The following is a 26,353-nucleotide window of genomic DNA, read 5'->3' as shown; positions in this document are numbered from 1 at the left end:
GAAGTTGTTAAAAGTTGAATTCGTACATCTGGACCTAAGGATAACTGATCCCCCCCCACCCCAATTATTTTGAATATTCTAACATACCCTACAATCATATAATTCCAAGCCATAAAAAATTGATGTCAAATTACTCACCTCATCCAAAAATTCATTTTGTGCATACACCTTAATCATGGCATTCCATAAAATCAAACTTCTATCCAAATTTTGAGTAATAATCAACAAGACTCTTTCAACATTTCCATTTTATACATGTCATGCAATTTTCATCATCCGCTCAGGTATTTTCTCAAAGAGCCTTAGAACTTTCTCAAAGTGTCCAATTTGCACATAACATATAATCATTACATTCTACAAGACAAAAAAATTGATAAGGAATTATGTCAAATATATAGCGTACATTCTCCAAATTACCACATTCTGTATATATGTCTACTAAGGCATTCACAGACAACATAGTTGATTGAATCCCAATCTAAATGATTTGAGTATGGACTAGTTTACCCTATAGTAGATCTTTAATGTTTACACAATCTTGCAAGAATGAAACATATGCAGAAAAAACCTACATTATGGTAGTTCATTCTCTACAAAATATGGTATGCCTCTTCCAATTGTTTATGCTTACACAACCTTTTGATCTTATCTGCAACCAAAATTTTGGTTTGGAAATGGGTGACAATATAAGGCCCCTCCTCGCACGTACTTATTAAATATGAATTTCTCTGCTAAATCTATTGTAGGAGATTGGAACGGATATGAAGTAATGTTTTATGTTGTGAATGTCCTAATGAAATTAAGAGTAGTTGATACATCCATGTTTTAATACTGAGTGATTCAAGAACTACTATATTATCTCAACTAATTAAACATTAAAATTTCACTAACAATGATACAAGGCATCTCCACCTGATGATAAGGGTGTTGATTTTGATACCTAGATGATTAAGCTTTCTGCTTCAAATAGTTCAGTATTCTTTAATTGGTGATGTTATGATGTTTAGGTATATGCATGCCTAACGATGATTATACTAGCACTTAATCTAAATTAATGAATATGTTATATGTTATATTTATTATGTGATTACTAATGATTAAATATGAGTATAAATGAATTAAACAGTTAGTTATATGAAAGATTCATGTTTTAATTTATGTGATTCATATATATATATATATATATATATATATATATATATATATATATATATATATATATATATATATATATATATATATATATATATATATATATATATATATATATATATGCATGAGATTTTCTTGAGCTATTGATGGGTGCAATAAGTGTGCAGAATATTTTAGCTGAAAAATAAAATGAAGAAATGGGATTGAACCCTATGTACCACTTGTGGAAACCAAGGTTGAGTCTAACAAAAGACACAAACCCTATTGTTAGTATTTTATTTGTATCTTGGATTGAATATATGTATCATTTTGTAATCATTAAGTGTTAATGTTTTGTAACAGTAATTTTATAGTGTCGCTTGACACTCGTGAATTGTATATGCATTCCAACATTATAGTTAGGGTTAACCGAGTAACCTAAAGATCTAAATTGAACTAGGTTAGTGACCTTTTTGCTAATCAGTTAGTAATCGAGATTAATTACCCTAATTAGGATTAGTGAGTAATCTGCATTTTTCGAAAGTTGTTAGAAAGTCCTAAAATTTTCTAGCTTCTACTAGGTCTCTTGAGCTATTGATGGGTGCAATAAGTGTGCAGAATATTTTAGCTAAAAAATAAAATGAAGAAATGGGATTGAACCCTATGTACCACTTGTGGAAACCAAGGTTGAGTCTAACAAAAGACACAAACCCTATTGTTAGTATTTTATTTGTATCTTGGATTGAATATATGTATCATTTTGTAATCATTAAGTGTTAATGTTTTGTAACAGTAATTTTATAGTGTCGCTTGACACTCATGAATTGTATATGCATTCCAACATTATAGTTAGGGTTAACCGAGTAACCTAAAGATCTAAATTGAACTAGGTTAGTGACCTTTTTGCTAATCAGTTAGTAATCGAGATTAATTACCCTAATTAGGATTAGTGAGTAATCTGCATTTTTCGAAAGTTGTTAGAAAGTCCTAAAATTTTCTAGCTTCTACTAGGTCCCTAATTAATACTAAAGGCCTAAAATCATGAAATCTAAGTACCTAAGGGGTATGGGTATGGGTTGGGAGCATTTTCCACCCCCTAGCCCCTTTTGTTGACTTTTATGGTCACTCAAAACCTCCATTTTTGCTTTATTGCGAAAATTGAATGTTTCATCATGAGCTGGTTAACTTTAACTCCACCTTGAGGTCAGCCTTATCTCTAGTTGAGTTAGAAGACTCTAGAAATTTTAGGCAAGTGGGGGAGTTATTACATTTTGAAGGTGGTTGAGTTTAGGATCTTATTTTAGAGGCAATTTTGAGAGGGTTTTGAGTGTTCACCCAACCTCTTGTTTTAGAGTGGAATTCAGGATTGAAGGAGAACGAGAGGAAAGCAAGCTCATCTCAAATTTGTTCATTTTCCATAATCCAATTTTGAAGGTAGGAATACTTCACCTCATTTTTTTCATGTTGTGTTTCATGTTTCAGCTTTATTGCATATGTAAGTTCGTGTGTATGTTGAGTATGTTTGGGAGGAAATAAAATAAGGTTTCTTAAATGTCTTCCCTCATCTTTTGCTTTGAATTTTGAAGGGATTGTATGGGTTGTATTGGCATTACTAACCCTCAGATAGGGTAGAAGTGGCCATGTACATGGGAAGGTCTTTAGTTGGACTCCAACAGTGTAGAGTCTCTTCTTAGGATGAGAAGAGGGAGAGAGGACAGGATGTTATGGGCCCCTACCCGTCAGCACAAAGCACATTTTGAGATTTGGTATGTAAGAATGGAAGAACTAAAGTTCTTGATTTTTAACCCCAAAAGGGAACTTATTATGGTATTGTGGTTGACGTCTCCTATTGGAAAAATCCACCTTCTCCCTAGTCTAGTTCAATGTTGAGCCTATTGTGCGAACCCAGAATGGGAGTGAATGTGTGGTTTTCGTATTCGTGTTATAATTGGTTGTCTCCCAGTCAATTATTGTTCTCTCCATGATCATCATGATATATTGAAAAAATTTTGTTGGATCCCTTGTTAAGGACGAAGAAGGAAATTCAAAATGGTTGATGGATTTCAGTTATGTTGGGAGATTTCTCCTCGAGATTGAAATCCTGTATAAAAATGTTATTGTTAACTTACTGTGGAAATGGAAACAATGTCGGGTTTTCTTCCTAGTTCTTTCCCAGTGGAGCCTTTGAATCAAGGGGTTCAAAAATAATAAAAATGATTGAGTAATATCCTTTCTTATGATATTTCTAGTTTGTTTCAATTTTTGCATATGTACTTATAAATCAGTTGTGATGATGTTTACCTCACTTCAGCATTCTTATGTTTTGTAATCATATTCATTGATTTAGTTTAATTTGATAAAATGATGATGATATACCATTATGCAATTTAATTTTTAAAGTATGTTAAAGAAAAAATTGATGTTTGATTTGGACTTCATTGTATTTCATAATTCTTAGAAAAGACAAGTAATCTTATGACTTTGTTTAAAGGGGAGATTTTGACTTCCATTACTGGCCCCCTCATGCATTCTTCATCATGAAGTGCATTTCTTGGAACATAAGAGGCCTCAAGTCTCCTGATAGGAAGCATATTATCAAGAGAATTTTATTGGGGCATAAGAATATAGACTTTCTCATGATGCAAGAGCTTAAGGTTGTTAATTTTCTTCTTAGCTCTTCTCTGGACTTTATCTGGAGGGATGGTATTAAAATTTGCACCAATCATTCCAAGGGGAAAGGTGGTGCTGCTCTATTAATCAATCCTTATTGGGGAAAGTATATTAATTCCTTTGGTAGCTCCCCTTGCAATCGTGTGGCTTGGGCCATAATTGATTTCAATGGCTCCTCTTTTGGGGTGTGCTCTGTCTACACTCCTAATGAGGTTAAAGATAGACTTATTCTTTGGAATTGGCTTTGTAACTTATCCAACATTCCTTGGATCTTGGCTAGAGATTTTAACATGGTCGAGAATCAAGAGGATAAACTTGGTGGTCTTCCCTTTGCCTGGAAGCATCAAGAGAAAATTTACTGGGACCAATGTAAACATAAACTTAATTTGTTTGATCCTTTGGAGGAACAAAGAAATGTTACCCTTGGCCTCTAGTTTACCTAGTGCAACTTTCAGCAAGGGCATAATAGGATTTATTCCAGGCTTGATAGGTTCTATGTTAATTCTAATTTTTTCTCATTTTCTCCCAATCATCAGCAATCCCCTATTTTTGCTTCATCTTCTACCCTTTCTGATCATCTTCCTATTATTGCCCTCATCAATATTAGGAATGCTCTTCCTCCTAGCACCCATCATAATGATAAATTTATTCTTAACACTTCCTTACTTAATGATCAGGACACCATTATTGCTGTTAAGATGGTTAGAATGTTCAATCTTGTTAATAACTTCTCTTTCCATGTGGACCGTTGGAATAGGAATGTCTCCTCTTGGAGAGTTATATTCTAAACTTTAGGCCAACAAAAGGCTAAAAATTATAGGAGAGTTGAAAATGATTTGAATGCCCACCTGTAATCTACTGAATTGGATGCTCAAGCTAATCCCACTTCAATCCCTATTGTTAAACGTGTCTCAGCTATCAGGGACTCCCTGAGGAGACATCAGCATGTTAAAACCATTGGAGCTGCTATTAGAGGGTGTCAAAAATGGTTAAAATTTTGGGACAAGGGCTCTAAATTCTTTTTTAATTATCTCAAACTTAAACAGAGTAAGGAGAAAATTGATATAATTGTCATTAATAATCAGGAACTCAATGACATCAATGACATTGTTGCTGCCTTTGAAAACTTTTATAAAAATTTATTTAGGTCTGAGGACAGTAGCATTGCCAAGGAGCTTAGGAATAAATGCAAGGCAATTATTCCTTAAAAAAAATTTGAAAATGATGGTGCCACTCTTAGGGCTAGGATTTCTCTCCAGGAGATTATTGATGCTATATCTGCTCTTAAGAAGGATAAGGCTCCTGGGCCAGATGGTTTGCCTGCTGAATTTTATAAATCTAATAATGAATGGATTGCTAAGGATTTGCTTGAGCTTTACTCTAAGGCTTATGATCATGGCACTCTTGGTAGCTCTATTAATATGGGGATTATTAAACTCATCCCCAAAGATGGAGATAAATCTCTCATCAAGAATTGGAGGCCTATAACTTCAATGTTTCTTACAAAATTCTTGCCAAAGCCTTGGCCTCTAGGCTTGTCAGTGTTCTTCCTAATTTTATCTACCCCACCCAAACTGGCTTCATCAAGGGGAGATATATTCTTGAAAATCTTGTTACTAGTTAGGAATCTATGGAGTGGGCTAAGCCATCTAATCAAAATGTTGCTATGTTTCTCCTTGATTTTGAGAAAGCTTATGATCATATTGAGTGGGATTTCATCCTTTCTATTCTTCAGGCCTTTGGCTTTCTTGCTGAATTTGTTGGATTTGTTCAAGTTCTCCTTAAGGACTCCTCTACTAGAATTGAAATCAATGGTCTTTTATCCAACCCTATTCCCCTGTCTCAATCTATCAGGCAAGGTTTACCTCTTGCTCCTACTTTCTTTGTTATTTCCTCTGATGCTTTGTTCTATATTCTTAGAGATAATACTATTTCCCCCAAGGTTAATGGGATTTTGCTTCCTGACAATTTTGAGATTCTTAACATCCAATTTGAGGATGATACCTCTCTTTTCCTTGAGTTATCTTGTATTAACATTCAACATCTTAATCAGAAGCTTGAACTCTTTGAGGCCATTTTCGGTGCTCGCATATCTAAATCCAAATCTGTTATGCTTGGTTGGAAAGAGAAACCTCTTGATTGGCTCCTTCAGTTTGGATATTCTTGGGGGGGACCTTACAAGATTGTTAGATATTTGAGGGTTCCCTTTTCCATCTCCCCTTCACTCAAAGACATGTGGATTTGGGTTAAGGATAGAATTTTCAAAAAGCTATACAAATAGGATAACAGGGTTCTTTCCCTCACCGGTAGAGTGCAAGTTTGTCAAAAAATTCTATCTTCTTATAGTATTTATTATTCCTCAGTTTGGATGTTTAGCAGTTATCAAATTTTTGAAATTCAGAAGGCCATTAGGAGGTTCTTATGGTCTGATGTTAAAGGAAATAAGAAAAAACATGTTGTTAGATGGAGCTGGTGTCACATTGATAAGAGGTTAGGAGGGCTAGGCCTCAAAAACCTTAGGATTCAAAGGGTCTCTCTTGCGGCTAAATGGATATGTCAGGCTCTTCATGGGCAAGAGCCTTGGAAAATTCTTTTGAGACATAATATTCAATCTAGTTTTCTTAAGCAGGCCAAGTATTGGAAGAATCTTCCTTTTGTTGATCTCGTTGTTGGGACGTTCTCTGTCTCTGTTCAAGGTTCTCTAGTTTTTAAGTCTATCTAGAAGGCTTGGGAACTAGTTAGAGGTTTCATTTATAATTCTAACTCTAACAATAATAATACCATTCATGGTGAACGTTCCATCTGGTGGAATTTGAAGCACAAAGGCAAGCCTCTCGCCCTGACTCAAGGGTGTTCTTCTAAGCTATGGAATAGCCTTGGTATTAAATTTTTCATTGATATCCTTGAGAATGATAATCTTGCTAGTTGGCAGGATATCAAGCTTAAGTTTAATCTTCCTGATTCCCACAAACGTACTTATAATCTAATTTCTATTGCTTGCAGTTCATTCAATCTTCCTTGTAGGTGTGATGTAGACTCTCACATATTCTTATCCTTTCGTTGGGATGATGGTTCTCTCTTGCATAAACTCAAGGCTAAGGATATTTATAAAGTCCTTAATAAAGATAATTCCATTCTCTCACATCTGAATTCTATTTGGTATATGAATCTTAATTTTTTTGAATGGCAAAAAATTCTTGATAGGTTCTGGAAATCTCATATTCCTCCCAAAATATTGCATTTCAAGTGGCAGCTTCTTCTTGATAGACTTCCTATTAAAGATCAATTTGGCATTACTAACTCTTGCTCTGTTTGCAGGACTCCTAAGAACTTAAGACATATTTTTCTTACTTGTCAGTTTGCTAAGATTATATGGAAATTTTTTGGAATTATTATTACTGATCATGTGTCTATTATGGATATTATTCTTGGCAATATTACTGGTCTCATTAAGGATGCTAATTTCTTTTGGAATATTCTATCCTCTCATATTCTTTGGTTTATCTAGAAATTTAGAAATGAGGACAAGTTCCAAGACATTGGTAGATCCCTTACTTTGTTTCAATTGAAACTCATATGATTTAAGATTGTTTTGCAGGTGTGTTCTATCATGAAGCTTGACGAAAATAAATTGAAAAGATTCCTACATGATGGCCATCGGCTGGAACGGGCTAGCATTGTAGATGATCAGGCAACTTTCGAGACTGCCCTTAAGCGTCTGCTGAAGAAAATTAGAGACACCAGAGGCCCTTCTATTGATAGGTTTGATTTCTTTGTGCATATTCATGAGAGCAAGAAAATAGCTTGGATGGAAGGAGAGCAAGGTTGGACTACTTGGATTGAAGACCATGATCACATTCTGGATTAATTCTCATCTTTTTCTTTTGTATTCTCGAAAAAATGGATTCGTATTGTGCAAGTTAGCTATTTTTTGGATCTCAGTTGAACTAGATGGTTGAGCTTGGTGGTTGAGGCTTGCCTCCCCTACTCTGATTTTGTACTCATTTCTTTTTGGATGTTCGATTATTTAATTTAAAAAAATAAATATAATCGATGTTAGAAAGGAAATAATTAATATTTCCTTGATTAATTTGATATGGTTGGCTTAAACCCTATTAGAAAAATAAAATACACCCCCTTCTCAAAAAAATTATTTGTATGAAAAAAATTAGCAATTAAAACAAATATGGACTTTTAAAAAAAAAATTAAAAACCCTAAGAGTAAAAAATCTCTGGAGTTTGTATGAGAAAAATGAATTAATCCCCTTGAGGTAACAAGGAATATTCCTTTTGGATCCTCTTTTAAAGTCCCTTGTTTAAAACTAATTAATGAAAGAAGATATATATAAATATTTGTATACACATGCAAATATATATATTCCTAAATATCCTAAGACACCTAACTAACTTTTAAAAATAACTCCTTTCTTCAAAGTGAGTGTATGGGATCAGATTTCCTTAAAGGATAAACTTGGTTTTTATGTTTTATGGGGGCGGTCTGACATGTACATTTTTTTTCCACCATCATTGGCTTGGAAGAGAAGTAAAAGCCACCCAAGGAAAATGGGTAAGGCTCTCTCTTTATTAAAAGCTGATTTGATAGGCTATATCCCTTGCTTCTTTATTGCCAAAACATGGCATCTGACAAAAAACTCCATGCATACCTTTCTATGATGGCAAGGTGTTGACTTGGGGCCAGTTTGATTTGGTCAGAAGCAAGAAATAAGTGCTTAAAATGTCAATCCCTTTACCCACCTCCTTTATGATAATATACCTTTAAAACTCTATCTTGGTGGGTGCATGACAAGGGCTTTAAATCCTCTGATTTTTATGTCCATGGGAATTTTTCCAGCAAGCTTTGAATTAACTCTGGACCATGTGCATCATCCTTGGGCTAGGAAAAGTGCCCTCACATACCCCCATGTGCTTTGACCAATGAGATTTGAGGGGACAAACTTTTAATTTGGTGCAGGCTTGTTTTAAGTTTTTAAACCCTTCCTTTCCACCTTTTTGCTTTGGCTAGGCGTGCCTTTTCTTAGGTTGTTGCATTTCATTCTTGGGCAGCGTGAGGGGGGGCTATTTCAGGCTTGTGCCACATGGGGGGGAAGGCCTTGGCGTGGGAAAAAGGGGAGCAAGTTTGTTAGTGGGGTTTGGAGTAGTTAGGATGGGTGGGGTTAGTATATTTAGAAATAAAGTTTTGAAGTTTTAGAATGTTAGTGGGGTGTTAAAGTAATTTGTTATTATTGTTTAGTTTTTGGTTAGTAATTTAAATTAAGTTTTAAAATCTATGTTAGAATGTATTTTAAGTGTTGGTTAGTAATGTTAGTTAGGAATTAAATTGTGTTAGAATTTCATAGATTTTAGGATTTATTATTATTAAAAGTTGTGGTTAGCATTGTTATTTTAAAAATTAGTATTATGTTATTAGTTAGAATTAGGAAATTAGTAGCATGAAATGTTAGTAATGTTTTTGAAATAAAAAAATGACCAAAAACAAGGGGGTCAGCCCTTACAACCAAAAAGTCTGTAACTAGCACATTACCAGCAGAGACCAACAGAGAACCTTAACAGAAAGAACTAAAGTTCCACTAAGCACCACAGCAAAACATATGCATGTTACCAACCAACATAATAATATGAACAAAACTACCTAAACTATAGTAGCAATCCAATAAGTCTATCATACTATGAGAGTTCATCATAAAAACTATTGACATAACCATGCCAACCCAAGTCTGAGCAACAGGTGAAAACCAAGAAAACTAGAACTAGCATATAAACATAAACTTTTGGATCTAAGGATCCCCAAAAACTAGAAAACTTAATTAACAGTTTTCTCCTTTCCCTTTGCAGTGAGCAGAATCTACACCCAATCATCTGCAAGGAATTTAAAGAGGAGCTTATGATCCTCCATATTCATTCCAATGTCCTCCTTCTCCTAAGCCAGTAGTTGAAGGGTAGTGGCAGAAGTGTGGGTGACCTTAAGGGAAAATTTAGAGAGGGGGAAGAGCCCTTCCTCTAAAGACATAACTCTCATTTCCAATTTGGCATACACCTTCAATTGCTCCTCTGTCTCTTCTTTATTATCTGCTTCCACCTTTTTAGCTTCCTCTTTAGCATTCTGCATCTGGTTATCATCCTGCAAAACCCTAGAGTTAGTAAAAACCTTAAGTTTATCTTTGGCTAGGGAGGATAATGTGATGGGGGAAGTGTTCACTTTTCTACTATCCTCATAGAAGGTAATGGGCTGAATAGTAAAGCTGGCAGAAACATGGGTAGTCTCTGTGTTTGCAGCATTGCTAGCTGCCACTTGAGTGTTATCCGTGTTGGTGTCTGAAACTACTAAGAAACAAAAAACTCAATACCATGATGATAACACTCAAATAATCTAAATATTAGCTAATTCCTATAATAAATTACACAAATAGATCATCTAGACCCAACTTCAATGAAACCAAGGATGATGGCTCTGCTAGACCAAGGTGGGTATACCTAGGGATAACTCTAATGCAAACTAATGTGTTACAATTATCTTAGTTTTATTCTGATTTTCATCATTTATCCTCATGCACATACACAATTTACCCATTTTTTGAATGCTTTCAAGTCCATATGCATCCCCTATAAGCAGATCTGGCCCTAATTCTCCTAAAATTTACAAGTGTTTCTAGGAATAGTAGCTACCTATGACTCAAAAAACCAAATGTAAATGGGTGATGGCCAGCATTACAAACTTGAACAAAAATAGAATAAGAATGATTTTAAATTTATAATAGTTTTAACATGTAGAAGTAGAATTTACACTCAATCATCTCTGATTTATAAGACTAGTACTTTATTTATTGGGCATAAAGAGTCACTTATGGGCAGGAGACCTTGTTTAATTAACTTGTAATTGAATCTATCAACTATAATCATCTATTTCCATTATTACTTGATATCCTCTTCATAAGCTCATGAATTCTATTGATTTATTGAAGCATTTACATAATTCATTGAATTATAAGCAACAATGTAACCAATATACACCCCATCCAGAATGCATTCAATCAAATGAATATTATTCAAATGATCTCAAAACTAATAAATTCATGAAAAGGAGACAGAAAATGATGACACAGATTTGGTGTAAATATCCCTTTGTATTATCCCTTTTGATGACTAATACTATAACCAATAGAAACTCAGTAAAGAACCCAGAAAATTATACTGATTGTGCATTTCTATTTGTCATTAGAAAAGTACAATGGTTGAAAATAAATTCAAAACAACTACATATGACTAGACCGAATGTACTTTCTTAAAAACTAGAAACATACCAAATTTTTTTGGACACTCACAATGCCTTGAAAACTCATTTATATAACATGAGTTGCAACAAGAAAAGGGAAATTGTGATTGATAGGTGTCCTCTTACAACAATGAAAATAACAACCTTTTCGAAAATATCTGGACACCTATTTTCAAAACAAACAAACAAAGACAGTTACAAATGATAGGTGGAGCATAAAATCTTCAACTTTTTTTTTTTCTTTAACTGCTTCCTGTTGGTAGAGCCTTGATTTTTGCAATTGCTTCCTAGACAATAACTTCTCTTTTGGTGGGCCACTTGCAAGTCTTGGTTGTTGCTAACTCACCAATAGATTTCTGCCTTCTAGCATCAGTAAGCACCTTTCCTTTAGTAGTAAACCTATTCATTTCAGTTTCAATTTTGAATAGGGTGTCAACAAGTTCATTAAAAACACACTCATCAATATTATCTTGGAAAATGGATGCCACCGCAAGTCTACAATATGGTCAAAAGAATTAGACCATTCGTTGAAATCCTTAACTTTTCTATCAGAATCAAGAACAGAATCAATCAAAGAATAAAAACCACTTGTTAATACTTTCATTTTATTTTGTATGGCTACTAGCTTCCCTATGAAAATTTGCAATAGGTCTTTTACCTTGTCCGTACCCTCCTTTACAACAATAACTTTATCTGGAAGATCTAGCTTCTTGGCTAACAAGGGTATCAATCTGTTAAAGAATTGCATATATGGTCCCTATTATTGAAAAATTGGCTCAAGTCATCCAATTACATCCTTGCACACCAGCTCTGTAGATTGTAGACTTATGAATGCATTATAAACATCTTGAGATATTGTTTTCAAAGTGCTTATTCTATGGCTTAACACATTCATCATAATACTTTTCTTAGTTATATTTTCAGGTTTAGGAGCCTTTATTTCCACATTTATTATAGGTATTGGCACTGCTACCCCTATAGGAATCTCCTATGTTTGGGCCTCTGCATTTGTAGTGTGCCTTTCTTCTTCTATCTGCCTGGGTGCATGTACTGCCTTAGTTGCTACCTTGAGTTGCTCCTAGTAACTAGATTGTAGGAATTTATCAATGCTTTCAACAGGTCTACATCAACAAATACCCTTAGAAATATCATTTTTTCCATGTTTTTCTTCCATGGGTTATAGACTGGCACCTTTTCTATTCTATTCTGGTTAAAATATAAAAACAAATTGAAACCATCAATTCTAGGGCACGGTGCATCCCTAACCATGAAATAAGGGTCTCTAAAGATGTGGTCTTTAGCTGAGATAGTGTTCGACAACCATGGAAGAAGTTTCAACCAATCTTCAGCATGCTTGTTGGGCTTCCTAACCCTTGATTTCTTCTTAGTCGTAGCAGTACTCTTCTTTCTTTTACCCTCTGCTATGACTTCTACCACATCATCTCCTTTGTCTTCAACCTCCACCTCTTCTTTAGGAACCTCTTCAACTTCTTTGTCAGCCATCTTTTCTGCAAATTATACTTTGAATCCTTACACATCAACACAAAAATCATGAACCTTTGGATGCTTGAATAAAAGTTTCAGAGCAAGAACACAATTTCTTCTAAGTTGCAATATTGTAGATATTCAATCAACTATTTATGTTTTAATGATTCAATCCACCAGCTTTTAAATTAATTCTACATGTATGAGCATTTAATACCACCTTGGTAGGCCAACAACAAGGGATATCATCCGTGAAATTTGATCCTAATGTCCTTTTCAATGTTTTATTTTACTTGGCTATGGTAATTTTTTCCTTTTCTAAACTGGTATGACACTTCAACAGCTTTCTTTTCAAATTCTAGTCTTTCATTCTTATGCTGAGTCAGGATCTCCAATCTTCGTAACGTCGAAGACACCCCCAGCCAACCTTTATGCTCCTTTGGTGATGCCTTAAAACATCCCAAGCATAGAAGTGTTAGAGCCTTTTTAACACTGCATTGAAACTTCCTTTACGCCTATACGCAACCCTTTACACCGTAGAGTCTTAAACCCTAGAAACTGACTTCTTTGCTCTTACGCGTCAAAAATTCCTTGTATGAGTGTAAAACCCTTGCTACTACCTTCTCTTTACCCTTTATGCTCATACACACATGTATCAACAAAAATCTTGAAAATTTCCTTCACGTTGCTCTGCTCACTTCATTACTTAGGACATCATAGCTCTTTAAACATTCATCCTCTGGTCATACGATCTAGGCTTTACCTGTGGCACCATAATTCCTCTTATCTTTTCTTTATTCCTTCTTTATTTTTGCACGAGTTACCCTATCCTCGTAACACCAGAAAGCTTTTACAGATGGCATCCCACTCTTACATTTTTCCTTTCTTGTATAAGCATAAAGCCTTGTATTCATTTCTTCACTTTACCTTTTATGCTTATACGCTTAAAATTAACTCATAGCCACAAAGAAAGGATGCAATAGCTCTTTGTTCATACGCTTATCTTGTAAGCATAAAGGTGTAATCATAAAATATCACCTTTCACTGATCAACGACCCAGATTATAGCATAAACAAATAGAAAATAACATCACTGTTGATTTTTAGCACATGCAAAATTAAGAACCTAAGTTATCTGCCACAAGGGTTAGGCCCATCTAATATTTGTGATGTGTCAACATTTGATTCACTTTCACAGGGCCCATCTGACAACTCAACAGGTCCCATGTTGAAACGATCATTGTTATAATCTAGTGTTACGGTTGTCCATGAGCCCAAAGAACGTATGCATGTAAACACAACAACGTCTCACCTTCGCTCCTATGAACTGAATTTATCTGTAGAATCATAAAACATCTTGTGCATCCTTACAAACTATTTTTTTATGCCATGCCAGGGTATTACGCTCTTACACCAATCATTAAAATGTAGATGCATAGATCTCAACTCAACACCTTTCCTCTCCTTCACTCAACTGCTTACTCATATACCCGTAAAGCGGCACAACATATATCCTTAAAAACCTCTCCTGCTCACCCATTCAACTGTTCACCATAAAGTTGTAAAACCGCTTTCAAGGCATAAAAAGCCTTTACATTTCTTCGCTCAAAGACCAAATGTATGATCAGGTAGACTCTAAAAGAACTATTCCACTATTACAAAAGAAAAAAGTGTATGCACGTAAAACAAAACTTCTTTACACTCTTACGCTGCACTATAAAATGCGACCACAAAAACAAGAGGACAAAGGTATTTCACTCTTACGTGAAACCCTACACCGTAAGACTATAGAGGGAAAAATTTTAAGCGCTTTTCAAAAATTTGAAAGAAGACGTAGGGTTTTTCACACTTAGGGTATTATAATGGCTGTGTTGAGAGACAAACCTTGAGAATTTAATAGAGTTCAACAACAAATGAATCAGGGCACGACTAGGGTAACCTAAAATTATGAAAATTATGAGGAATGAAACCCTAATCTACAAAATGAAAAGACCTAACTAATTTTTCACCCAACTTTTTAGACCTTTCTTTATACTGTGAAAAATTAGACCAACAGTGGCTCTATCTGGGGATGATAGACTACTTGAGTCTATGCAAGAATTTAAAATCTATGGAAGAGCAGACCACATACTTGACCTCTAAATGAGAACTTCCTCAGGGAGCATAGAGCAACACACAAAAATAAGAAACCAAACTATACAGAGAAATTTACAAGGATCTACAAAATATACAAAATGTACAAGAACACAAGGAAACCCTAAACTAATGCTCATGGAAAAGCAGATACCTTAAGAAAAGTATCTCTTCAAGAATTGTCCATGAACTGGCAATTCAAGAATATCTCGAGTTAGATCTCTCAAGAAATATGAATCTTCTCCATCTGTATCACAAATGTCATATGGGCCAATCCAGATTGGGTCAAATTTACCATGCTTTTGTTTATCTTCCAGCCTAGCATTCCACATCAGTACCATGTCGCCTATTTCAAATTTCCTCTCAATGGCTCTTTTGTCATATAAGTGTTTCATTTGTGATTGTAACTTGGCATTTTGAATAGAAGACTCTCTCCTTGCTTCTTCTAGTTGTAAAATGTCATCCATTCTGAGTCGCATCTCATCAATGATATCATCTTCATACAACTAAACAAATTTATACATCTCTTTTAAGTTATTCTGTAGAAGTCTAGCCTGTATACCATAAACCAAGTCAAATGGAGCACATCCAATGGCCTTTTTCACAGTAACCCTATCAGCCCATAGAGCTAATGGTAATTTTGAATCTCGAGCCTTCTTATTTTCTCCTAAGATCCTCTTGATGATTTTTAATATACTCTTATTACTTGATTCTACATGATCATTTCCTTGGGGATGATAGCTTGATGATGTGTACTCTGTAATGCCATATTTCTTACAAAAATCTTTATATTCCTCTGATCTGAAACACATAGCATTATTTGTTACAATCTTCTGTGGGCACCCAAATCTAGTCACAATATTATTTAGAATGGAATTAATCACCACCTTACTTGTTGCATTCTTAGTAGGGACTGCCTCAACCCACTTGGTGAAATAATCAATGGCTACCAAGATCCATGATGTCCACCACTGGATTTATTTGTGATCTCACCTATAAAATCAATTCCCCATTGTTGAAATGGTGCCTGCACTTCAACTGGTCTCAATGGCAAATTCTTGGAGAATTTTAACTTTCCACTAAACCTTTGATGATTCAATCCACCAGCTTTTAAATTAATTCTACATGCACGAGCATTTAATACCACCTTGGTAGGCTGACAACAAGGAATATCATCCATGAAATTTGATCCTGATGTCCTTTTCAATGTTTTATTTTACTTGGCTATGGTAATTTTTTCCTTTTCTGAATTGGTATGACACTTCAGCAGCTTTCTTTTCAAATTCTGGTCTTTCGTTCTTATGTTGAGTCAGGATCTCCAATCTTTGTAACCCTAGAGCACCCCTGGCTAACCTTTATGCTCCTTTGGTGAGGCTTTAAAACATCCCAAGCATAGAAGTGTTAGGGCCTTCTAAACAATGCATTGAAACTTCCTTTACGCCTATACATGACCCTTTACACTGTAGAGTCTCAAACCCTCACAACTGACTTCTTCACTCTTACACATCAAACATTTCTCATATGAGTGTAAAACCCTTCTTTCTACCTTCTCTTTACCCTTTACACTCATACGCACACGTATCAACAAAAAGCTTGAAAATTTCCTTCATGTTGCTTCACTCACTTCATTATTTAGGACATCGTAACTCTTTAAACATTCATCCTCTGGTCATACAATCTAGGCTTTACCCGTGGCACTGTAATGCCTCTTATCTTTTCTTTATTCCTTCTTTACATTTGCATGAGTTACCCTATCCTCATAACACCAAAAATCTTTTACAGATGGCATCTCACTCTTACGTTTTTCCTTTCTCGTATAAGTGTAAAGCCTTGTATTCATTTCTTCACTTTACCTTTTACGCTTATGTGCTTAAAATTAACTTGTAGCCATAGAGAAAGGATGCAATAGCTCTTCATTCATATGCTTATCTTGTAAGCATAAAGGCATAATGGTAAATATCACCTTTCACAGATCAATGACCCAAATTACAGCATAAACAAATAGAAAATAACATCACTATTGATTTTTAGCACATGCAAAATTAAGAACCTAAGTTGTCTGCCACATGGGTCAAGCCCATCTAATGTTGATGACATGTCACCATTTGATTTACTTTCATAGGAACCATCTGACAACTCAACAGGTCCCATGTTGAAATAATCACTGTTATAATCTAGCTTTATGGTTGTCTACAAGCCCAAAGAAATGATGCACGTAAATACAACATCTCACCTTCGCTCCTATGAACTAACTTTATCTTTAGAATCATAAAACATCTTGTGCATCCTTACAAACTATTTCTTTATGCCATGCTAGGGTATTATTCTCTTACACCAATCACTAAAACGTAGATGCATAGATCTCAACTCAACACCTTTTTTCTCCTTCGCTCAACTGCTTACTTGTATACCTGTAAAGCGGCACAACACATATCCTTAAAAGCTTCTTCCACTCACCCATTCAACTGTTCACCATAAAGCTGTAAAACTATTTTCAAGGCATAAAAAGCCTTTACGTTTCTTCGCTCACAGACCAAACGTATGATCGAGTAGACTCTAAAAGAACTATTCGACTATTACAAAAGACAAAAGTGTATGCACGTAAAACAAAACTTCTTTACGCTCTTATGCTACACTGTAAAACACAACCATGGAAACAAAAGGACAAAGGTATTTTGTTCTTACATGAAACCCTACACCATAAGACCGTAAAGGGAAAAAATTTAAGCGCTTTTCAAATCTTTTCAAAAATTTGAAAGAAGACGTAGGGTTTTTCACACTTAGGGTATTATAATGGCTGTGTTGAGAGACAAACCTTGAGAATTTAATAGATTTCAACAACACATGAATCAGGGCATGACTAGGGTAACCTAAAATTATAAAAATTATGAGGAATGAAACCCTAATCTACAAAATGTAATGACCTGACTAATTTTTCACCCAACTTTTTAGACCTCTCTCTATATTGTGAAAAATTAGACCACCAATCTACATACAACTAGGCATTTCCAATAGAATTATCCACTGAGTTAACACTTTTTTTCTACCTCCTCCATTCCTTCTTCTCCTTTGAAATCCTCCTCCTCCTTGTCTTCTTCATTATTTTCTTCTCTCTCTTCTTCAACTTCCTCAACCCTAAACCTATTAGATTTTTTTTTGTGTCTTGCCTGGGATTGAGCAATTCTCCCAGACCTTCTCATCGCCTTTCCCTCAGTATCCTTTTCTAAGTCCTTCTCTTCCACCACCATAGGTTTTTCCATTTTAATTTTTTTACTACCCTTTTGTTCCCTAGTTGTATCAGCTTTTTTCTTTTCCTTATTTTCATGGCTAGGGGAGGGTTTCGGGGTATGAATTTTTGTTCCAGTACTAGTGCTCGTGGGTGAATTTTGATGGTGGCACTAGTTGTCAACCACCACCACCCTAGGGGGGAAAGGGCAAGGTGAAATTGGTACTGGCAAAAGATAAGGCCTTGGTGGATAATGGTAAAATTTTTCCCTTTATTTCTTTTTCCCCTAACATCACTGATCATATCTTCAAGAGAATGCAGCAGAAAAAATAGGATAGAAATGAAATCCCTAATCTTGAAATGATTCAACAAAGGGAAGTGATAGTAGAAGCAAACATCAAACCTGCCCTCCAGCGTCAGATATTTCATAATAATCAAGCACAAATCATCCCATGGAGCTGGCAATTTGTCCCTCTTAAATCCTCCTCACCATCCACAAAAAAATTGTTCTTACTGGCCTCATCTACAATTTTACTAACCTTCTTCCATTTCTTTCCTCTCATTGAAAGACCAATAGCCATGGCTATTGTTAATATTTATATTCATTTTAGTTTTAGTTAAAAGTTAATTAATCTAGTTTGGTTTTAAGTTTTAAAAAAAAAAATTTAGTTAGTTTTATTTTTCTTAGGTAATTTAATAAATATGTTTTTTTTTAAGTATTAGAAAATTTAAAGTGGTTCCTACATTAAAGTTAAGTTAGATTTACGAATTGTTTAAAATTTGTAGTTTAAATTATGTTAGTTAATTTATCTAATTTTAAAAAATTAGATTAATTAAGTTAAACTTTAAATGTTTCAATAAATGACCAAATTCAAATTAGTATGTGATAATGTAGACAAGGTGTGTGTTAAAATATGATAAACGTTAGATAATGTAATCGGTTTAAATAATTGATTAGTATTATGTGTTTGGGTCTAGTATACTATTGTTTTGCGAGTAAAATATTCTAAAGGTATATAAAAGTAACAATGTGTAAGATCTTTAAATTAATTTAATTTGGATTATTTTAATTAATTAATCAATTAAACAATGAAAGTTTAAATTTAACGATATATTCCTACTCATGTTTATAAACTTATTGTGATGTCAAGACATTGTTAGGAGAACTCATACCTGTCTTCAATGGACCTATACTTTAACTTGTGAAAACAAACTTATCAAACTTAGTAATGATATTAATCTTTTAAAAAAAAAAATTACATGTGTTTTTGCCCTTGTATTTTGGGCATGATCAGAAGTTATTTAAATCCCACTAAGAGAATATGTTTCTAAAGATTAAACTTTGCATGCTATCATTTTTTTTTTGAATCTTGACAATTAATATTTTGATTAATGTTTAAATCCACTTTGAATGAAGTCTAAGGTGAACAAGTAATCCGATAAATTGACAATCTATTGATTGTGAATATTCTTGAAGAAACGATGACTTGAGAATGTTCATGCAAACTAAATCTGAAATTTCTTTAGTTGTGAATTAAAATGATTGGTTTAGAGTGTCGATGTAAAAAATGACTGATACAGTTTGATCCAACATATAGTTATAGTAGAGAAACATTCTCACTATTATCATTCTTTTTATTTAATTATTTAAATCTATCTATAAATTGTTTTGATTGTAACACAAAATAATGTTTTATCTCTATCATAATACTAGGCATATATATATATATATAAAAGAACATATAAGAATGTTGTACCACATGTTCCAAAGTTTCAACAATGTAAACTTAACAAGAAAGATAATCATGTAGATCACACAATAAAATCCGCAGCTGTCAATATTAGATATGTATATTGTTTACTAGCTACCTGAGATTGTTTCTTCACTTGCAGAAGTGTTAGATTCTCTTTGCGATTTGATCTCATAAGCCCATTCAATAAAACCATGGATGAAAGAAAACCATTGAACAACCTAGGTACTCGATGAAATGTAGAAAACTGAAGACAAAATGGGTGTGCATTTACATTATCAAATTTGTGTGAAATGAAGTAGAAAAAGATTACTTGGGCGTAGCGAAGAGATTAAGGCTTGCTCTAAACACATGCAAATAATATAGAGAAAATATCTTCCATGATCAGATTTGTGAGGATTGTTGTGATAAACATTGCTCCAAACCCTACTATAATCTTCAGTGGGGCAAGAAAGCTGAGGAATGGAAGGTATTGATTGGGAAAGCCTTCAAAAATTGAGCACTCCACTATATTGATTGGATATCAATGGCCTATAACAAAGATATTTGTTTCTCCCCCTGCGTATAATCATTTGCATGGACAATTGGAGCTAAATTGATACCAACACCAATGCCTAAGTTGAACCTACCTACAAATTTTTTAATGTGATATTCTTATTTTTATTAAAAGTAAAATAATAGAAGAGAACTTTCATTTCAATTAAATTTCCAATTTGTTTGTGTAAAGTGCAATTGTTTTGAATTGGTAGTTGAATATGTTTTTTATATTAAGAATTAAAATAAAGTCTAGGTAATTTAACTAAGTTTTTCTATAATAAAAAAATTAACTAAGTTTCAAAAACAAATTAATATAAGTTGTTTATAAAAAAAATTGACAAAAAAATTAATTCTTGAAATGTAAAATGTAACGACTTAAAATGATCAAACCCTTATGATAAGTAGTGACCATCAAATTTTAGGTCTACGTGGAAAAATATGATTTGTCTCATCTGCTTGCTTGGTTTATTTTTAAGTTGGGCAAAAATTTCAAGTGTATTACTTTATGGACCTCTTTTTATCAAATTATAGATTTTTTTCTAGTAGATAGAGTCCTTCCATGGCTTGCTTGTTTAGAACCTCTAAATCACTTATTTAGGTCGATGGAAAGAGGAAGTTACAAATTGCTTAATTTTTTGACATTCTATTTGGAAATGTGTGATATGTGTATGTTTTATAGACTATTTTGGATTATCTTTCATTTAACTAATAGCTTTGCAATATAAGGATGATGCAGTGCAAGGCAGGAGAATCCCCAAAGGAGATGTCCTAGCCCCCAACAAATAACCATGCAACAAAAACAGAAAAATATGAAGCAACAATGCAAGATCCGATACCAAATTACAACACTTTATTCATAGATATAACTGATTACATGCAATATGCTCGGTTGTAAGGCCTTTTGGGTTAGGGCCACATACAAACAACAATTACAAAACTAGTTCTACAAGATCCAGTTACCACGTGCCGATTCCAACTAGTCTAGATCCACAACAGGATAAGATCACCAAGAAGAATCCACACTTGTACCCTTGGGTCTGCCAAGTATTCCTCTGGTTTCTAAGCCTCAACACTAGCTCTTCAAAAAATGTATCTAACATTCCTTCCCCTTCTCCAAGCTAGAATGAATCTGCTTAAAGACTCTACAAAACCCCTTACTTATACCCATCTAAGCCCCAAGTCAGCTTAGCTAACTACAAACTAAATTAAATTCCTTACATTCAATATAGGTCAAACCACAAGTCAACTACAACACTAATTAAATAACCTATACATAAATTAAAATTCAAAAAGTTGGCTCACAGACAACTCGACACCAACAAAAACCAAGACCATGCCGAGTGTCAGCAAAACAAAGTCGAGCACCAGTAAATTTCCAATCATTGTCGAGCTCCTAGACCATGCCAAGCTCCAAACCATGCTGAGCAACCAAAGACCATGATGAGCTCTAGACCATGCCGAGCTATCCAAGACCATGCCGAGCAACCAAAGACCATGCCAAGCTCTAGACCATGCCAAGCAACCAAAGACCATGCCGAGCTCTAGACCATGTCGAGTTCCACAGACCATGTCGAGTTTCCAGTGTATGCCAAGTTCCATAGACCATGTTGAGTTCCCAGTATATGTCGAGCACTAGTATCTACCAAGCTCTATGACACTTAACCAAAATCCTTCCAAACATGTGGGATTGTAAGAGAACCCAAGATGCTCTTGCATCAGACTCCCCAGGTAAATAGAAAAGTGTGTCCCACACTTTGATGCCCAAAGAAAGATCAACAACCACCTTCATCTTCATCAAAGGTTTCCACTCCAACAGGGACAAAAAAACCATTCTACACATCATCCATATCTACATCACGCTATCAAACACCAGAATCTCAACCACCCAATCAACGTGCTCACTCCCAAGAACAAACTACACATAATGCTTCATCGGAAAATCCTCATCCACATCAGCAACTAGTGAAACCATATTAGTAGTAACAAACCCCACATCAACAGCAGCAAACTCCACATCAACAGCAACAAACTCCACATCTATATCAACATGTAGATCTCCATCAACACATGACAAACTCACAACCCCAGTAATCTTGTTGCTCACAACAAGATGCTTTGCAATACACAACTCATCACCAATAGAAACTAGATCATCCATGACCAAGTGCTCTACAATTTCCATGTCAGACCCAACCAACTAATCATGAAAATCAACCTCTATCCCAGCATCAACATGGTTAGGAATATCTTTAGCAACAACATCCAACTACTCTACAAGTTCTATATCAGATTCCATAATCTGATCAACAAAACCAACCTCTTCCACCTCAACCTTGGTATGCCATCTTCTCTTGTGAAAAAGTCTCTTAATTGAAAAAACAACTCTCTTCTGGATCGGTAGACTCAAGCTCCACAAACATCTAAGGAATTCCTTCCTCACCCGATCCTTAACTCGATCAACCAAGCTAGCTTCAAACTGAGCAACCACCTTCTTAATTTGATTAGCCAAACTAGCTTCCAATAGAGTAGACATCTTAGGAGATTTCCAATCATTTCAGGGTCCAATCCTCTCAGAGCCATCTCCCAAGATCTTCGTAAACCCTCTGTAAAAAATCATTCCCATGCTCCTTGTGACAACCTCAAATTGTTTGCAAGTTAGATCGCAACCTACCACCTCACATGAACAATAAGGAACCACATCACAAGTCTAGAACCACAGATTTGCAATCCACAAACTCTCTATTGTCATGCTTCAACAAGATCAATCATCCATCTTTGCATCCATCGATCCATCTATAAGCCCTCTGTAATTGCAAGTTAGAACCACAATTTTCCATTTTCCAACCAAAAGATCTAGGACTCTAGAAAGAAAATCCACCACCAGATCAAGACCAACTCATATCTACATCTCCAACCCAAGTCCTGGTGCAAACTACCACAACTTCAGTGATATGTCTACATACTCAGGAACAACTGGGCTCTGATACCACCTAACACAGTGCAAGGCGGGAGAATCCCCAAAGGAGATATCCTAGCCCCCAACAAATAACCACGTAATGAAAACACAACAACATGAAGTAACAATGCAAGATCTAATACCAAATTACAGCACTTTATCCATAGATATAACTAATTACATGTAATATGCTCGGCTATAAGGCCTTCCAGGTAGGGCCAGATACAAATAGAAATTACAAAACTAGTTCTATAAGATCCCACAAGATCCAGTTACCATGCCCCGATTCCATCTAGTCCAAATCCAAAATAGGATAAGATCACCAAGAAGAATCCACACTTGTACCCTCAAGTCTGCCAAGTATTCCTCTAGTTTCTAAGCCTCAGCCCTAGCTCTTCAAAATTTGCATCTACCCTTCCTTCCCCTTCTCCAATCTAGAATGAATCTGCCAAAAGACTCTACAAAACCCCTTACTTATACCCAACTAAGCCCCAAGTCAGCTCAGCTAACTAAAAATGAAATTAAATTCCTTACATTCAATATAGGTCAAGCCAGAAGTCAGCTACAATACTAATTAAATAACCTATACATAAATTAAATGCCAAAAGTCAGCTCACACACAACTCAGCACCAATAGAAACCAAGACCAAGTTGAGTGTCAACAAAACAAATTTGAGCACTAGTAAATTTCCAAGCATTGTTGAGCTCCTAGACCATTTCGAGCAACCAAAGACCATACCAAGCTCTAGACCATGCCAAGCTCTTGACCATGTCGAGCAACCAAAGACCATGCTAAGCTACCCAAGGCCATGTCGAGCAACCAAAGACCATGTCGAGCTCTAGGCCATGCCGAGTTCCACAAACCATGCTAAGCTCCCAATGTATGCCAAGTTTCATAGACCATGTTGAGTTCCCAGTGTATGTCAAGCACCAGTATCTGCCAAGCTCTACAGCACTTAACCAAAATCCCTCCAAAAATGTAGGATTGTAAGCGAACCCAAGATGCTTCTTCATCAAAGGATTAGTGGAAGCCCTATCTTTAGTGGTCATTAAGTTGGTATTAGATTTAGGTCTCATAGTACAAAGAAATTGTTTATGTATATGTGAATAGTTACCCTTAATTAGGAAACAATTTTGCCCACTAAAAATATTAATTATTATGGGAAATAAAAGAGGGTGAAGAAATGAAATTCTTATTGCATTCAATTCAATGGATGGAGAAATTGTACAATATAATATACTGGTATGTGTAGGATCATGGTGTGCGAAAAAGTGGCGAATGTGAAAAAAATTGAATTTTGAAAATGTCTAAAAGTGTTTCAAAATCTGCTCTGACTTTTTTCCACCCATCCTGATACCAAGGCTAAAAAGTTTGGGCCAAGTCTTTTCGAGTATCTGATTGGCTATCGAGTATCCAATATCATATCGAGTATCCGATACTAAATCGAATACTCAAAACCTGCTACATAGATTTTTTCAAAAACTTGAGAGAAATTTTTGCATTGCATTTTTTGGTTTGTTTGGTTGTGCTCCATTTTGAGTATCAGATACAAGTAATTTTTTTTGTATTTATTTATGATTTCAATGTGTAAAAATTTTCCCTAGGAAAAAATCACCCAAGATCAAAGAACTCAAGCACAAGCACAAGAATAGACCAACAAGGTATGATCAGAATAACAATATAGTATTTAATTCATGTAATGTCACGTACATACACACTAGGAGTGCCTGAATATAAAGGCCTCTGGAATGCTTCTAGAATGCCTAAGAGTCAGCACACTAATAAGTATTACAACCAGGCACATGTCCACCAGGAGTGGATTATCTTCCATTAAGCACAAGAGTTAGTGTGATGATGAGAGGATAAGCCTACAAAGGTGTAGCACATAAAATTATATTGTAGACACCATGTGCTCAATTAAGAGTGCAAATAACTATGTTGTCAACATGACAACTCAGTTAATTATGCAAACTCTAGTGTCATAGACACCATGTGTTGAATTAGAGTTTCTTACTCCAGTGTTGTCAACATGACAACTGATAAAAGTATGCAAACTCCTAAGTGTCTCACCTAAGAAATAATAAAATAATGCATTGACCTAAGTAAACTTAAGTGTAATAAGTAAATACTTATCTACACCAACATAATGAATATTACTATAAATTAGTTATTATAAATAGAATTTGTTAAAAGTTACATTTTTTTAATAGAAATTGTTGAAATTTAGGTTTTTTTAATAGAAATTAATTGTTTTGCAAATTAATAGGTATGGCTGACCCAAATGATGATACTGAGCCAGGAAACAATGTTCCTCATAACCCTCCACCAAATGATCTAGTACCCCCTCAAAAATGTCCACCAAATGATCCCCTACACCCTCAAAATGCTCCTCGAATTGAAGATTTGATATTTGAAAATCTCACCGAACTGAAGGTTTTGCAAACCACATATATCAATATACCTGCATTGGCTCACATGTTATCCATGTTAAACACCATAGTGAATAACATTGAAACACTTACCAATGAACAAAATTCTTCTCTTCACTAGTGTGAGCAAATGCATGCCATGTTTGATGATGGGTTGGATTATGATGAAGTTTTGGCCCTAAATATAACTAAAAGTGATATAGTTATATTTTTTGCAGTCCCAAAAACTAGTAAACAAATAGAATGCACAAAGCCAAAATTATCAATTAAATGGTTCACAAATGAGGCTATGCATGCGAACTTTTGGGATCATTGGTGGATGGTTTTTAGCAACCCTCCACATAGAAATTTAGAGGTTTCATTCTATTTCATTAAAAAATTGTATGTTGAATTTGTGTTGCACCTCAAGGTGAACTATTGGAGCATGAAGCCCAACATGGATGTAGGAGGAGGAGCTCCTCAAAATAGACCCTTTTCCCAATAGAAGAAAGCTGACACTTTTGTTCCCCCTACCGATGTCTCCCCCCCTCCAGTGCAGCATCTTGATATCATTGCAAAGGCTAGCTCTTAGACTATTAGAGTCATCCATCAATTGAGTAACCTATTGATATCCTAGGCTAGGTTAGTGTTGCCTCCCTGTGTTGATGATGCTAGCATGAGTTCATCATCAGCGAGCTTATCACATGTTTGTGTGTCCCATACTTTCATAATGTGTGAGAATTTTTTTTTTGGGTCTCATAGGTG

Source organism: Cupressus sempervirens, chromosome 7 (assembly GCF_028749045.1).
Source record: "Cupressus sempervirens isolate cs-2001-9-10 chromosome 7, ASM2874904v1, whole genome shotgun sequence".
Lineage (NCBI taxonomy): Eukaryota > Viridiplantae > Streptophyta > Pinopsida > Cupressales > Cupressaceae > Cupressus > Cupressus sempervirens.
This window is presented reverse-complemented; position numbering follows the sequence as displayed.